We start from the raw sequence: 17633 nt of genomic DNA, 5'->3' as shown, positions 1-17633 counted from the left end.
ACCCTCCAGGCAAGAGGTAAGGCCTAGCTTATATTACATGTAATGTACTGCAAGGCTGTTTTTCCTTTGATCCAACTAAAGGGAAAGAGGTCAATGTTATTTTCCGGCCAGTCTAGACTGCAAAATAGTCTTGAACCTTGGCCCCAGAGGACTATGTCATCTCTGTCATCTTTCAAGAGCACCAATTAATCCTGAAAACAAAATCTGAGGGCAAATACAAATCTACCACTTGCAGATAAGCTATAAAATTTTCCCTAGCTTCCTTGAGCTCCTTGTCAAAACTTTCACAATATGTTTAGTGAAAGTGGCCACAGAAGTGCCCCTCCCTATCACTTCAATGTAGTAGGGACATTTCTCTCTAACTCATGAGTCTATGAGGATAACTTAATTTTCATCCATCATTTTGGTGGGTGAAAAGAAGAACATAATTTTGTTGCCCCAATTAACTGACTTTACCAAGAATCACTATTTAAGCAATTTCTATCACTCTTGTGCAATTCTTTCTGTCCTTTTGCATTACTACCATAAAGTGTCTAACCTTGCAAAAATATTCAGGGAAAAAAATTCTTAGTCTTCAAATCTGTATTTGAACTTTCTGAATTTTATTCAGCCAGAGGCATGCAATCATTCAGACAATGACAAAGCCATCCATGTAATGACCTTGAGTTATTTTCCACATTAAAAGCCACTAAGCAATCTGTGTACTTTCCACCTTTCTACGCAGCAAAATGAACAGGGGTGGAGGCATGGAAGGAAATCGAGGTGACTGCTGTCACAATCAAAGAAAAGAAGACTTCCCATTCATTTAAAATAAAAATTCCCAACTCATTCATTCAATGAACCAACATATATCTGATGCATATTTATGATGTAAACTTTGTATCTGTTTTGTGTACATGTCATCTCCCCTACTGGAATGTCAGATCCCTGAAGACAATAATTGTATCACTCGTCTTTGTACACAGAGTATACAAAGTATAGTACCTAGCACATATCAGTAAGCTGTGGCACATATGCTTAATAAGTGCATGTTAACTGATTAATTGCAAGATAATATCATTTGTCATTCACAGTGATACAAAATAATCATAGCAATTAAGAAGAGATCATTGCCATAGATATCCTGTATCATAGTATGACACCATGTTTCTTAGGTGAAGAAACTGAGATTCATTCATTTATTAGGTCAATAAGCATTTATTGGAAGGGTATGTTGCCATACGTGCAAGGCAGAGTGCTAGGTGCTTGGAAACACAAAGGCAAAAGGAAACAGCCCCTGACCAAAAGGACCTTACATTATACTGGAACTAAGGCCTGGTACAAATAAATGACTTGCCTGAGGTCACACAGGTATTAGAATGAGATTGAAGCCCAGGTCTGCCAACTCCAGAGCCAATGTTTGTCTGTCTGTCTGTTTTTTAAGTCAACGAGTGAATTGCTTTTTGTGTTATTCTGAGCATACAATGCCTGTTTTAAGGAAGCATCTGTCTACTATGTTTGACCACAACATTCCCCTTCATGTTTGAAAAATGCAAATCTTAAGCAGCATCTTTCATTGCAGACAAGAAAAGAAGAAACATAAATCAAGCTGACTATAAATCTGAAGGGAGAGAATGACAACCACTTCATCATCATCGCAGAGCATGGAGTTGACAGCTCCCAAGTGATAAGGCCAAGTCGGGTGACTCTTCATTCCATTACTACCAATTGGTATCAAGTAGGTAAGAACAGCAAACAATGCAAATGCTTGAGGCAAAGGAAAAAGGCAGAGGACTGTGATACAACTCTCATACCTACTAGATGATAAGCTTCTGCATTGCCTGAAAATGAGTTCTGCTAGCTACAGATGACAGCCTTTTAATATGTTTTTAAATTAAATCCCTTTTATGCGATCCCATACCATCTGCTTCTGGAAATGGCTCTGCCATTTTTCTTGGCAGTGCTCCAAAGGTAACTTGGATCCTATAACCTTCACTGCACAACTTGGAGAGGCAACATGGTGGAGGAGACCAAATTCTACAGCTGGATTTGGACAACCAGGAGTCGAATCTTTGTTTTGCTGATTCTTATAGGAATGACCTTAAGCAAATTATTTGCCACCTCTGTGCCTCTCTTTCCTCACCTTTAAAATGTACCTTTCAGAATACATAGTTTTTAAGGTGCTTTCCAACTCTCACTACTTACTGCCTTTGTTTTAAAGTGGGCTAATGGGCACAAAACATTCTGTAGCTGTCAAGCACAGCATGTCAACTGTTATTATTTATTATAGATCTATTTGTTTGTTAAATTAGTGTGACTGTATGTAAACATAACCTAGCAATGAACTAAAAACTCCTATTTATCCCAAATCAAACAACCAACAAGTTCAAAACGTTCGAATTTAAGAGTATAAATAACCTGTGTATCTGACTGTGAAAATGAGGGAACTTAAAATCCAGAAGTGCCTTCTGAATTGTCAAAATTATATTCCATAGAATATATATGAATATATATCATTTTTAAATTATTTACTATGTCATATAGCCATCATAATTACTCTTTAATCATTCAATAATATCAATAAGTTTCTCGGTGGCTCTGTAGATAGAAGACTGAACCTGGAATTAGGAAGAACTAAGTCACTGACCAGCTATATGACCATGGGCAAGTCACTTAATTTCTGTGTGAAATGGATGAAAAATAATTGGGACTACTCAAGCCCCACTTTGGGTGAATATGAACACATCCAAACCATGTCATCTCTGAGTTTCAGTGACCTAATCCGTAGAATGAGGACATTTTATATATATATATATATATATATATATATATATATATATATATATATATATGATAACAAGATGAGCTATGAGTTTTATACTATAGCATAGTGGCTAGAGATCCATTCTCAAAGTCAGGAAAATTTGGCCTCAAAATCTGCCTCTCATACATCTTGGCTGTGACTGTGAAAGTTACTTAATCTCTCATTATTTTAGGTAAATTTCTCTGTCTATAATTTGCAGAGAAAGTAATTAACTGCATTGTCAAAGGGAGTTTCCTCATAAGGGAGTTTCACATTCCAATGAAATCACAGGTCTAGTCTTTATTAATATTTTGTAATTACTTCATCTATATACATGTAGCTTTCATTAGTAGAAACTAAGCTCCATGAAGGCAGGGATTGTTCATTTTAGTTTCTGGATCCCTAGGAATATTTAGGGATTTAACAATGCTTGAGCAAATAAATGTATCAAAATCCTCATTTTTCTAATTCAAAAGCATTTTTATAAGCAACTGTAGTCTGTTTTATGAGGCATATAAAATTCTGCGAAATAATGTGATGAAGAAATGTTTCCCAAACAATCATGGTCACTTGAATAACATCCAGCCAATAGAGCCAATGGACTTCAGAATGAGTGGTTTAATTTCTGCTCTCAAGTATGCTCTCAACTTAGAAAAACAGTAATGAGAACTTCAAGATAATTAGTAGTCATTAATCTATTGACTAGGAGAGAAATGGCAAATAGGAAAAGAGGTGAGAGATCCATCCTAAAAGAGACAGAGAGAAATAGACAGACAGAGAGGAGAGAGAGATAGGAGGAAAAAGAGAAGAAGGAGAGTGGCATAAGAAAGAAACAGAGAACAAAACAGAGACTGAGAAAGAGACATAGACAGAGAGACAGAGAAGACAGAGACAGAGAGACAGAGAAAGAGAAGAGACTGATATAGACAGATGCCAAGAGATAGAGAGACAGAGACAGACAGATAGAAAGAGACAAACACAAAGTGATACATAGAGAGCCAGAGAAAGGCAAAAAGATTGTGAAATCTACAGACAGAGGAAGAGATCCATAAGCAATGGTATAAGAAAAGAAGAGATGAGAAGTGATGAGAGAAGGGATCAGGTTGTTTCTATATTTTCTACTGCTCCTGGAAGACTTTCTAGCCAAACTGTCACTTGTAATTTGACCTTGCACTTCTTAGCACAGTTTACTAACCTCACTTGTTTTCAGCTAACAAATTAAACACTTTGAGATGGGTTTCTAGCTGTGTACTACAAAAGTACAAAATATATAACACTTTGTTCTAACATTCTGCACTCAGTTTTGTTTCTTTTACCAGATATATCTCTATATTCACTCTTTTAGGTGAGATAGAATGGAGCAAAGAATAGGTAAATTCCCTTTCCTTTCTATTTTTTTCTCCAACTCCCAAAGTTTACCAATCAATCTGCTTTTGGTCTAGTTCCATGCAAATAAGACTCAGTTGAGAGAAGCCCATGGAGCCCCCATCTAATCTTACTATAAAAGACCCCATACAAATTAGATTTATTCAGAAGTATTTTATGGTCTAGTTACATTGGATCCAAAATGGATAGATGATGTTTTACAGTTAAAAGAAGCTTTTGTCATTTTCAATATGTTTCCCTATCTAATATCTCATTTTTGGCTCTCAATATCCCTATGAAATAACAGGACAGGTATTGTGATACCTATAAGTACAATGGAGAAATTTTATAAATGAGGAAACATTATCAAGTTCGACATTCATTTCTTGCAAAATTGTAGAACAGATCCTTAAGGTGATGATTTTTAAGCACTGAGAAAAGAAAGCAATGATCACTAGTAGTCAGTATGGGTTTGCTAAAAATGCAAGCACTAAATTAATAGCAAATCTCCTTTCAATAAAGTTCCTAGACTGTTAAATCATGGCAGTATTTAAGACAGAATATATGACTGTATCATCAAGGTATTTGACTAAATCTCATTCGCAATATCTGTGCTGTCAAATCAGAAAAATACTAGTTGAATGATGATCTAATTAGGTGGGTACACAGCTAGTTGCACAAATATGGTCCACAGGGCGTTAGGCTGGAAGGGTAGCCTTAGTTAGGTATCATGGGATTCTGTAGTTAATCATGTTCTCTGCTATTTTTTCCCCATTTCTTGGATGAAGATACATAATTACCAAGTTTCCAGATAACAAAAGGCTGAGCAGGACTGCAAGTGGTACATTGTCTAATAATCAGGATTCAGAAACAAGCAAGAATGATGGAATCCCAACAAGACTGAGCTCAATAACTTGGCCAACTCAATGAACTTGGCCAAGTCACTGTTTTTATTGCCCCAGGGAGCCCTAGAACATGTTTGAGAGTAGTTGCCTATCTGCATGGGCAGAAATTTCCTCATCAGGAGTTCTTGCACCAAAGAAATCCAAGAGCTGGCAATCCACAAAATAATAAACAACAATTGGCATTTAAATTTTGTGAAGTACTTTGCAAGTTGTCTTATCTGATCCTAAAAACAACCCTTTGGGATAGGTGCTGCAAATATTATTATCCCCATTTTACAACTGAGTAAGACTGAAAACCAAAAAACTTAATGGACTTTCTCAAGGTCACACAGCTAAGGGCCTCAGGTGATACTGGAGTTAGAGAGACCTGGATTTAATGACTGGCACTCCGTCCACTACACCATTAACAGAGAAAAATATGAAATCTTTCATTTAAGTTCTAAAATGTAATGGCATAAGTACCATGTTGGGGGGGGGGGGAGAGAACTTAAAAACTGTTTCTATGGAAAAGGACTTGGGGGGTTTGCAATCTTTCTAAAATTATTTGTTTATTTATTACTACCATTCTTTTTTTTTTTAAATTTTGAGTTCTAAATTCTTTACTTCCCTCCTGCCCCTCCCCCATTGAGAAGCCAATACGATATCAATAATACATGTGAAATCATGTAAAACATAATTCTATATTATTAGCTGTAATCTCAATGATATACAACATTGGCACATGATTATTCATAAAATTAATATAATCTTACACTGTATTAATGTAAAAACCAAATTCCATAAGCTGGACTTGTAGTTTCATTGGTAGAGCAAACTCCCTCTACAAATAGAAGTGGGCACCTTCTCTGCAACTTTGAGTCTTCCAGAATTGCCTAGAGCAGGGCTTTTTAAGCTTTTTCCACTCATGACCCCTTTTTGCCTGAGAAATTTTTACATGATCCCGGATATATAGATCTAAGAATAGGTATGCACAGTAAAAATTTACTGAAAATAAAACATAAAGAACTTTATTTTAAAACAATTCTTTGCCATACATATAATTTTACCATTTATAAAAGATGAAAGCAAATTTGCATTCCAATGAGATAGATGTGCTTGTTTATGTGAGAAATGTGCTCACTCTAAACAAAGAATAATACTCACTATGAAGCCAGGAAAAATCATACTTTATTTTAGCCAATTATTCTACATTTCTAGTGAATGGGTCCCTCCCTAATGGAGAGTGCACTTGCTCAGATGAATGCAAAGCTTTTCATGCTGTTCCCAATTTGAATTTCCCCCTTGCTCTCCATTGGTTAGATGCAACCTCCTGAACCTCCCGTTTCATGTTCTCCTCCCTGATAGATTCCCCATCAAATAGCTTATTAAGCACATATACAAGCTTCTGACCTTTTACCTGATCAGAAGCCTGACTGTGCTAGGTCACAACTCTGATTAGAACCAGTCACCTCTGCCTTATATTCTGCTATCACTCAAAGCTGAGAGGAATTTTAATCCTGTGGAAACAGAACTCCTCCCTTTGTTTCCCACATTTATTTTTGAATAAAGAATTAAATCATGGCAGAATATTTGGTATTGATATTTTGGTCATTGTGCATTCAGAGAACTTTTACTATTGCCCAATTTTTAATGACCCCCACATTCAGTTACATGACTCCATATGGGGTCACGATCCATAGTTTAAGAAGTGCTGGCCTAGACCACAGCAAAGTTATTTGCCTAAAATACACAGCCTGGAAAAATAAAAGGCAAAACTTGAATTCAGTTCTCTTGGCTCCAATGCCAGTTTTTTAACTCTTGCCTCATGCAAAATCATACCTGGACTACTATGTTCATTTTCAAAAGTCCCTTAAAGGGACCTTCAAGGATGTATCTGGAATGCATCCCAGACCATTTGGTAATGCTAGAAGGTGTTGCTAGGGTCTTTGCCAAAACCTGCTTAGCCAACCTGTTACCTATCACTAGAAGTTGCTGATTCTGTTTTCCTCTAGAGCCCACCACCTAAGAAAACAACTCACAAAACATAACATTCCAACTAGAACTTTGGGACTGATGACTTCTGTCAAAATAGCTCAGTCTACACTTCTTTCTACTGTCTTCAAATAGTATCTCCTTCCTGTATCTACCCCATCTGAATTGAACTCCCTTGAGACCTTTATGTTTTGCTTAATCCTTTCCTGTCAGTCTCAAGCTTCATCTTCATTGCTGCAAATTTCTGGCTGCTTCTGGATTCACTGATGGGGCTTCCTGGTCACTTAATTGTAGAATGGGTCAATATTAGGAAGAGAGAAAACTACACCCAGCACAAGGATGATGGCCCAGAAAAGTACTAAGGGGAAAAAGGATTGAAGGTCATGGTGAAGAGAAAGAGTAGGATTAGGAGGAAAAAGACACAGAAGAATAATAGATCATCTTTAGCTTTTATATTAGATTATCACCAAATTATAAGCTCATTGAGGACAGGGACTTGTCTTTTTCCTCTTTTTATGTCTGAAATCCTTAGCAAACTGCCTAGTACATAGTAGGCACTTAATAAATATTTATTGATTGATTTATTATATTTCAAAGTCCTTGAATTTGGAAACATAATACATCTGGGTGAAGGCAAGATTATGTGTACAACCTAGCTGAGATACAGTGGAGGAATGTGTCATGGGAAGTGAAGAGATTAAGAAATTATGAAGTTGGAGCATTTGAGAAAACATCAATGTGTATGTTGAAGTCTCCTAGTATAAAGGGTGGAGAAAGAGACTGTGAACTAGGCACTGAACTTCTTGCAAATGTCCTTGAGGAGAGGAGGGTGGAGTCAGTGCATAGAAGTTATAAGAATTTGTATTGGATGACAATTTGATTTGCATGAATGTCAAAGGAAGAAAGTTTGCTGAATGATATGGGCAGAGGCACAGCCTGGAAAAATCAAGAAGAGTCCAGAAAGATTTCTACCTTTCCACTAAGACCAGTGATTTAGGAGAATAAGAAAAAGTGTGACAAAAGGGAGTCAAAGATACAATATTATCCAGAGGGAGCCAGGTTTCAGTGAGCACCAGAAGATAGCATGAGTGAAGGAGGAAAGAGCATAAAATGAAAGGAAGACTATTAATTATGGAGCAGGAATTCCAGAGAGCACAGTGGAAGAGGGTGCTTGGAATGAGACATGGGGTATAGACAGGGTTGAGGTAGATGGGAATGAAGAAACAGAAGACCATGGTTGGGGGAGTGAAGTTCATTATTTAGCAATGGGGAGTTCAGTGTGATTGGGATGGGGAGATTAAGGGGTAAGAGGAACTCATTGGGAAATGGGTCAAAGCAGAATATAGGTGACTTGCAATGGTAAAGGAAGGTGATAATAAAGTTCAAGGCGAGACAAAGAAAATTCAAGACAATCCTCAACTGCCCAGCCTGCTGTGTCCTAGGAGTCATAGCAGCATGGCCAAAAGTTACAGTGTTCCTGTCCAAGAAGCAAGAGCTGTTATGCTCCAATTCAGCTGAACCAAAAGCAAGACCTGGCAATTTTGTGCCCCAAGGTAAAGTGTTCCATGATGATAAATGTCAGGTTGTAGCATGACCTGGCTCCACCTCCCTACAGCAGCCCAGCCAACCGGTGCTATGGCCTGGGCAAAGTATATAAATATAATGGAATACAACTTGAACTGCCTTAAACTGGCCATAAAAAAAATGTAGAATTCAGAAAATCATGAGGATATTCACATATATTCCCTTAAAGTGAACTAAGCAGAAGTAGGCAAACCGAACACTACATAATCAATCAATATGCATTTCTAAGGGCCATCTATGTACCTAATTTCTGGGGATGCAAAGTCAAAAATGAGACAGGTCCTGCCCTTGAAGAACTGACATATAGAGGGGAGACAACATTTATAAGTAAATACCAAACAGTTAGTGCATAATGGGTTTGGGGAAGGTACTAGCCACTTGGGAGTGGGAGAGAAAGGGAACAGGAAAGGCTGCATATAGAATAGGGGTTCTTGATCTCAGGCCCATGAATTTGTTGCTTTAAATTTTACTTTGAAACCTACATTTCAATAAAATTGATTTCCCTGTAAGCCTATTTATTTTATTTTATGCATTAAAAAACAACGTTCTGAGAAAGGGTCCATAGGCTTCAGCAGAAGAGTTCCACGACACACACACACAAAAAAATTGTTGAAGACTCGTGATATAGAGGATGGTGACTGAATTGAGCCATGGAGGAAACTTGAGATGATTAATTTCCACAATAACTCCAATGATATAAGCAAAAAGAACACTAGCATGAAATCAGCTCTCAGTGATTATGATGACCAATTTTGGCCCCAAAGAACAGATGCAGGAACCAACCTCCTTCATTTAAGTATCTGGGTGGGGCTACAAGTTTAGACACATGCTTATGAAAACAATCACTACTCCAGCTGGTTTTGGCTAATTGTTCTTTCTTTGTTATAAAGGAAAGCTTATTGTGTGGGAGTCAGGAGAATATCACCAGAAATAATAAGAGTGTTTAAAAGAGAAGATTTCAATAAAACTTCATATTAACCCAAATGAACAAAAGACCTTAGGTGGCCAAAATAATCCATCACCCTGTAATCACTGTGAGGGGGATTCTCTCCAACATTAGTTAGAGTGGTGTGAAATCTACAGATCTAGAGGCTATCACTGCCTACCATTATATATTATATTTCCCCTCACATCCATACAAAGCTTTTCCAGGCTGGTAAAAATCTACCAGGAATTAGGCTCTTCTACAATAGCTTTTGAGAACCCAAGGCCTTCTCCACACTCCCAACACACCATCCCTAGGAAAACTTGAATCAAGTATATTACTACCCTGTTTTTTGTCTGCTCTTATTTCTCTGGTGGGCAACTAGGTGGTGCAGTAGATAATGCACCAGGCCTGGAGTCAGGAAAACCTGAGTTCAAATCCGTCCTCAGACTCTTACTAGCTGTGTGGCCCTGGGCAAGTCACTTAACCCTATTTGCCTCAGGTCGCTCATGGCAAAGTACTCCAGTATCTTTGCCACGAAACCCCAAATAAGGTCACAAAGAGTTGGATACAACTTAAATGACTAAACAACAACCAAATTTCTCTGGTGGTCTGCCTTCAGATTGCTCTAGAACAGCAATGAGGGTTACCTCTTCTAACGTAATGTCTGCATGTACACAACTACGTACATCATGCTATAATGACCATTACTTCCATCCAGGTAGACTGATAGAATCCTCTTGTTGACAATCTTGACCCGGAAATTAATACTTTGTATGGCTCCCAGGCGACCATGAAGGAATCATTCCAAAAGAATCTTTAAGTGGATCACATCCTCCAAATTTACTTGTATGCATCTATATTCTCTTGTCTACCCTAAAAGAACATAACTTTTCTGAAGTCTTTTTTTTTTTTAATCCCTATGGCCTCGCACACAGTAAACCCTTAAAAGATATACGTTGATTGATTTTACCTTTGCCTTCCCAATGTTTCACACAATATCTGGTATATATTAAGCATTTAATAACCTCTTGTTGATTGATTGGAGGAGACAACAAGATTTATTCCCCTAGCAAACTCAGGGAATTAAAATATGTTTAATTATACATGAATTGTATTAATAGTCTCATCCAACATTATTTTCATACATGCAAATGAGTGTGTTAGAACGTTTAGTCTTTTTTACACTCCACTAATGTTTCAAATCTTCCTACACACTCAGGACTCCTCCAATGCAGCAGAAAGACTATGTCTATGGTGGTGAGGAGGCATCTGGACTGTTGGATAATGTGTGGGGGAAATCAAAATGATTGATTTTGTCTTTGCATCCCTAGAGCCTAGCACGGTGCCTTGAATATAGGTGCTTCATACGTATTTGTCAAATTGAATTATAGAAGATTGGACACTCTTTTGTTTATAGAGGTTTCCTTTGTTTTGGACCTCAATGTTATATTAACACCAAGCTCCATTTGCCAGAAAATGATGCATTCTTGAATCCACTTTTTAATTCTTTGCAGATTATTAAATAAAATGCTTTCCAAATAGTGGGACTTGGTGTCATCTTTCAGATTTGTCAGACAATGATACATATTCCCCTAAGGTTTAGGATATATCCATAACACTTTTCTCTTTTTCAATGAGAGGAAAATTGTGTTATAAAGCTCATACTTGGCATAGCCACTGACCAGGCGTAAACCAGAGCTACTGCTCTTTCCAAATCTTTGTGGATTAATCATTTTCTTCAACATTTGGGCACCTCTTTCAACATGTACTCTACTAGGCGGTGGAAGAGAGGGGGAGACATCCTGTCAAAACAGACAAAAGCAAAGTAAACTAGCTTGAGGGAACACAACCCAAGGGCCTGGCCTCCCATTTCATTATGTTCAAACCCACTGAGCTAATGAGCCACAGACCGGGAGATATTAGAAACTACAAACAAAGAGATCACAGAGGTTTGCCAAATGCAAATATTTTGGCTCAAGTTAGAAACATTATATTGGTTAGTGACACACAAATTTAAAAAATAGCAAAACCAATATTCTCTTGAAATCCACCACATGCTGAGGGGGGAATATATGATCCATTCCAGTATTGAGCAGAAAATCTTTTCCCATAGCACAACCCCATGCATGGAAAGATTATAGATAAATATTACTCTCACAGCATTACCAGAAAGAAAAATTTTCTATTGGTATGTTTTATTATCTCGGGTAAAGTCCATTGATTTCCACATTTTCCCAATCTCAGTTATTAAGACTATTCAATATTCTACTCAGGACTACAGTTTATCAACGGAGTTGGAGGAGGAATGATCCTTCCTGCATTTGGTTAATCAGTTCTTTGGGTAGAAAAAGTTTGCATGGGCGTGTTTTAAGCTGGCAAAATATAGTCCATAAGGGGGCACCTCCCACACATGCCAACCACCAGTCCATATGCCTCCCCATCAGTGTAGAAATGACTTTCTTCTAAAGTGAAGGAGGCCTGAGTATGCAGTGTTATGTTATAACCAAAACATTAAGGGGACTTTAAAGGGATTAGAGCTCTCATATACTCCTTTGGATGTGTATATCGGTAATATAGGATATCTGACAAGACAATTAACACAGTTCATATAATTATTATGCAGTTAGGCATAATATTGAGGTAGCTGGTGATTCAGTGGATTGAATGGTAGGCTTGGAGTCTGGAAGATCTGACTTAAAATTTGGTCTCAGATACTTAGTAATCTTATGATCCTGAGGAAATCACTTCATCTTCTCCCACCACCCACCCCGTTTCCTCATCTGTGAAACAGGGGTAATAATAGTACTTACTGATGGGTTGTCATGGTCAAATGTAACAATATTTATAAAAAGTCCTTTGCACAGTATCTGAAATATAGTAAATATTACAAAAATGCTTTTCCCCCTTCCCTTCTCTAATTAAAAACGTTTTAATTCTGAGTTTTCTAGGGAAATAAATTCTGTTGTCCTAAAAATAGAATGCATTAATGGAAGAGATGCAAATCAAAAATAAATCATCAAAAATTACCCCCCACACATACACATACACATCAGCACTTTGAGTTCCAATGATTCAATAATATTGGAAGGGGAGCTGAATTTAGAGAGGTTAATCTTATAGGTGGAATGGTAAAAATAATAAATAATAATATTTATACAATGCCTCCTATGTGCTAGTTAGTGTGCTAAGCTCTTTATAATTATTTTTTCATTTGATCATCATATTGACCCTGAGAATTAGGTTCTATTGTTATTGAGATTTTACAGAAAAGAGAACTGAAGCAGTCAGAGGTTAAGTAACTTGTCCAGAGTCACATAGTTAGTCAGTATCTGCGGACGGATTTATACTCAGGTCTTCCTCACTCCAGAACAGTGGATCTCTCCCTAGCTATTAGCCATAGACGCTTAGTCAAGAAAGATAACATGTTGAACGTAATGGAATACTATTGTTCTATAAGAAATGAGGAACCGGAAGACTTCAGAGAGGCCTGGAAAGACTTACATGATCTGATGCTGAGCAAAAGGAGCAGAACCAGAATTTTGTACACAGCAACAATGACAGTGTGTGAGGATTTTTTCTGATAGACTTAGAACTTCATTGCAATGCAAGGACTTCAAAAATTCCCAATGGTCTTTTAAGGCAAAAAGCTTTCCACATTCAGAGAATGAACTATGGAATTCAATTGCAGAATGTAGCAGATCATTTTCTTTTACATTGCATTTTGGTTTGTTTTATGATTTCTCCCATTAATTCTTCTATGCAACATGACTAAGGTGAAAATGCATTTAATAAGAATATATGTGTAGAACCTATATAAAATTGTATGCCATCTTGGGGAGGGAGGGGGGAGGTAGAGAGGAGGAGGGGGAGGGAAAAAAAATCTAAGTTATATGGTAGTGATTGTAGAACACTGAAAATAAATTATAAAAAGGAAGATAACACGTAAAATACACTGAAAACCTTAAAGTATCTGGTAATTTTTTTTTTCATTTCAGCCATGTCCAACTCTTCATGGTCCCATCTGGTGTTTCTTGGCAAAGAGCCCAGAGTAGTTTGCCATTTACTTGTCTGGTTCATTTTACAGATGAGGAAAGTGAGGCAAGCCAGGTTAAGTGACTTGCTGGAGTCACGCAGCTTGTAAGTATCTAAGGCTGAATTTGAACTCATAAAGATGAGTCTTCCTCATTCTCAGACCAGTACTTTATTCACTGCACCACCTAGCTGCCCAAAGTTTTACATAAATACTAGTTATCATCATCATCCTTATCACTACCATCATCCTTATCATTATAAACTGAGGGCCTTGTTGGAAAACTCCTTTAATTTGTTTGCTCTCCTTAAGCAGGTAGGGGGCTGATCATCAGATACTGCTAAGGGATGGAGATAAGGTAGACCCTATGAATGAGTTTTGGAGGGGGAGAGGAATAAGATGAAAGAGATAAAGTGACTGGCCAATAGACAAATCTAAGAGTTAGGAAATCATGAGTAAGCAGAGGAAAGGGAAGAACCTAAGAGCTAATATAGAAAGCTATCAGAGGCAATTGAGACTGAAAATGTCTTTTCAGCCACTGTCATCTTTTGAATACACCATAGATCTTGGTATCCTATCCTTTCTTCTATATATTTATAGTGGTTCAACCTAACCAAGCTCAGAAAAGTTTTTGAATCTGACATCCTCCCAAGGAAGCCCCAAGAAAAAAAGTCTTAGTGGGATCATACCAAAGGAAGTATTTAAATGTGAATTGGGTTTCCAGGTTAAGCCTCCCAGAGGTCTCCACAAGGTACTGGATTGAGCCATGACTGGTAATAGGAACGGAGAATGGTTCCAAGTCACAAATTCCTCATTGTCTTTGGTTAATACTTGTGAGTATGAGCAAAAGGAAAATGATTGATGGAGAGAAAGGTCAAGTTACAAAGGAAAGACGAGTGGAAAACAGGGTCAATTAGAGTAATAATGACAATTGTAGGTAGAACCAGCTGTTCCATATTCACTTCTCAGATGATGAATGTGCTTATTAAATTTGTCTGACCATGTTGTTCTCTACCTCACCCCACCTTCAATAAACCCTAATGGCTCACTATTATCTCCAGGATCAGATATAAAATTATCTCTTCGGCTTTTAAATCAAGTAATAACCTGACCCCTCCCAACCTTTCCAGTCTTCTTATTCCTTAACCATCCACAGACTCTACTATTCAGTGACACCAATTGACCTCTTTGCTGTTCCTAGAACAAAACAGTCTACCTCACACCACTGGGCATTTTCTCTACCTGTGCCTTACTCCTGTAGCACCCTCCTACCTTTATCTCTGTCTCTTGACTTCCCCAGTTATTTTCAAGTCTCAGCTAAAGTCCTACTTTTTGCAAGAAGTTGTTCTCTGTCTTCCTTAATCTTATTGACCTCTGAGATTAACCTCCCTTCATTTGTCCTGTGTGTATATACATAAATACATATATAACACACACATACACACATATACATTATACACGCACATACATGTATGTGTGTATATATTTGTATCTTTATTTATTTATATCACTTGCACATAGTGGCTTGTGTGTTGTCTTCCCTCTGCCCTCACCTACACTGGATTTTTAACTCCTTGAAAGCAGGGATCATTTTTAATGGTGCTGGTGGTTTCTTTGCATTTCTTTGTGTCTTCAATGGCTTAGCACAGTACCTGATGCATAGAAAGTGCTTGATAAATATTTACTGAATGACTGCTTCTCTAATTTCTTAGAGCAGCACTCTGACTAGAAGTGATGACTGGATAACCATATTTGATTACACAGTTGGAAGAAACCTCCCCCACCCCCGTCAGGAATTACTCTTGGTTGCCCTATTTTTTTTATATTCACTTCGGCTTGTTTGATGATGGATTAGAGGTCAATCTGAGCTTGTTTCAGCAGGTTATACTCTACCACATGAATCACTGTAGAAGACTGGAGTCAGAAAATATTGGTATGAAAAATTGGAGTCAAAAAGGATGTTTTAGTTGGAGGAGTAGATGGCATTGTTTTATGGTAATGTTTCTAAGGCAAAAAACAAACTCCAAGTGTTTTGGTGACCAATTGTAATTATATAGCACTTTAATTTTTTTTATTTTTAATTTATGAAGCGAAACAAGCACTTCAATAACATGGTAGAACAAAAAAAGATAATTGCACATAAAACCACACACTTATGTACAACTTGCTATTTCTTTGAAATATATAATAAAGTTATCATGTAAATTTCTTTTTTTTTCTTTTTTCTTCCCTCTCCTCCCCCTAGATATACATATATATGTGTATACACACACACACACACACACATTCATACATTCTAGACTTGAAATCAAGACAGAGTTGGGTTCAAATTCTGTCTCTGATACTTTCTACCTACGTGACAGGTCACATATATACATATATACACACGTATATATGTGTGTATATTCATATATGTAAAATCATTCTATACATACTTCTACTTGTCAGTTCTTTCACTTTAAGATTAGCAATGTGTTTTACATTTAATCCTCACAATAACCCTGGGAAATAGGTGCTAATGTTGTTCCCATTTTACATATGAGGAAATAGGCAGATAGTGATTTAAGCCATGTGCCCAAGATCACATAGTGAGTAAGCATCTAAGGTATGATTTGAACACAGATCTTTTTGCGTCCAAGTCTAGCACCCTATCTATTATATAACATAGTATAGAAACAAATATATTGTCATAGTATGTGGTTTGGAGTACTTGATCTGTCCTGGTCCAAGGGTAATCAGTGGAGAAGGGTTATATTTTTACAGATGATAAATGTGACAGGGTGTATTACTGTAACTACCTCTACAGAGGGGCATTTTCCCCACACAGGGCATTATTTTCAGGCAGCAAAGTACGTAAGGAAGTACCATGGTCCTTCATGATCTTCAAGATGTTGTTTAGTCTTATCTACTATATCCTAAAGGAACAAGGCGTTTTAAAGGTTTTAGGCAGTAACAAACTGAAAGGGGGCGGAAAGGAGCAGAGAACCATATGTGGAGAGCCTAAGAAGTCTCTTCTGCTCCTGACAAACGATGGAGGAAAATGGTTCAAAGTCAAGCCTTCTACCTCTCCTATTCTTCACATCACTGCTAAAGTTTTGGGTTTTTTTATGGTTCCCTGACCCTGTAGTTTAAGAATTCTTATTTTAATCTTACTTCCATATTTTAATGTGAAGATAATAGCAAATGATATCCACATAAAGAATCGAAGTTTACAAGTTGCTTTATATACATTATCTCATCTGATCTTCACAAGAGCCCTAAGAGGAAGACACCAAAGGTCTCGTTACCGCCATTTTACAAATGAAGAAACTTGGGCTTGTAGAGGATAAGTGACCATTACATAGGTAGGGAGTATCAGAGACAGAATTTGAACCCAACTCTGTCCTGATCCCAATTCTAGAATGTATGGCGCTACACTGCATTGCCTCTAATGAGCTATAGTCTTACTGTGATTTGGAAAAGCAAAACGCTGATTGATCTGTTGTAAATAGCCTCTCTTTCTACTTATCTCAGATTTGAAAAGTTAGGAAATGCTACCAAGCCTTTAGTAGCTCTATAAAATTGCCCTCCCCCCCCACTTAACCTTTTTTCCAGGTCTTTCTATAAATAATCCCTCTGTAACAGAGAAAGCTTCATATATACCTGACTAACCCTGCCTTGTAAATGAATAAAAAAGTTTGTTTTCTTTCTGAATACTGAGGAGTTTCACTTAGAAACTTCTTGATTTGGGGACAGTCCTTACACAAAGGCTTTTTCTAAGATCACGTACAAAATACTCATCATGAAATGTCAGCCAAATGCATCTTTTGGTACCCACCTCCAACCATCTTGAATGCAGATTACTACCAACATATGAAAGTCCCAGGGACTATTCTCTCCATTCATTGGAGGAAACAGCCTGCTACGTCTATCAAAAGAATTGGGGAGACATCTGTCAGAGTCAGGAGTAAGAATGCCATATAGGTAATGTGCATTTCAAATTCATTAAAACCCCAGAAAATCACAGCTTTTGTGTGTGCCTATGTCTCCTCAATGGGATTTTTAAAAGTTTACCCCTCCGAGCTGGGC

The 17633-nt window shown here is 37.4% G+C and overlaps 1 protein-coding gene across 2 annotated transcripts in view; it reads right to left on the bottom strand.

Annotated features, from left to right (window-relative positions):
- The window catches only part of NAV3 (neuron navigator 3), a 1098252-nt gene that overhangs the window by 865769 nt on the left and 214850 nt on the right, over positions 1 to 17633 (bottom strand). The window lies entirely within an intron of this gene.

The sequence above is a fragment of the Notamacropus eugenii genome, chromosome 3, assembly GCF_028372415.1.
Source record: "Notamacropus eugenii isolate mMacEug1 chromosome 3, mMacEug1.pri_v2, whole genome shotgun sequence".
NCBI lineage: Eukaryota > Metazoa > Chordata > Mammalia > Diprotodontia > Macropodidae > Notamacropus > Notamacropus eugenii.
This window is presented reverse-complemented; position numbering and strand designations above follow the sequence as displayed.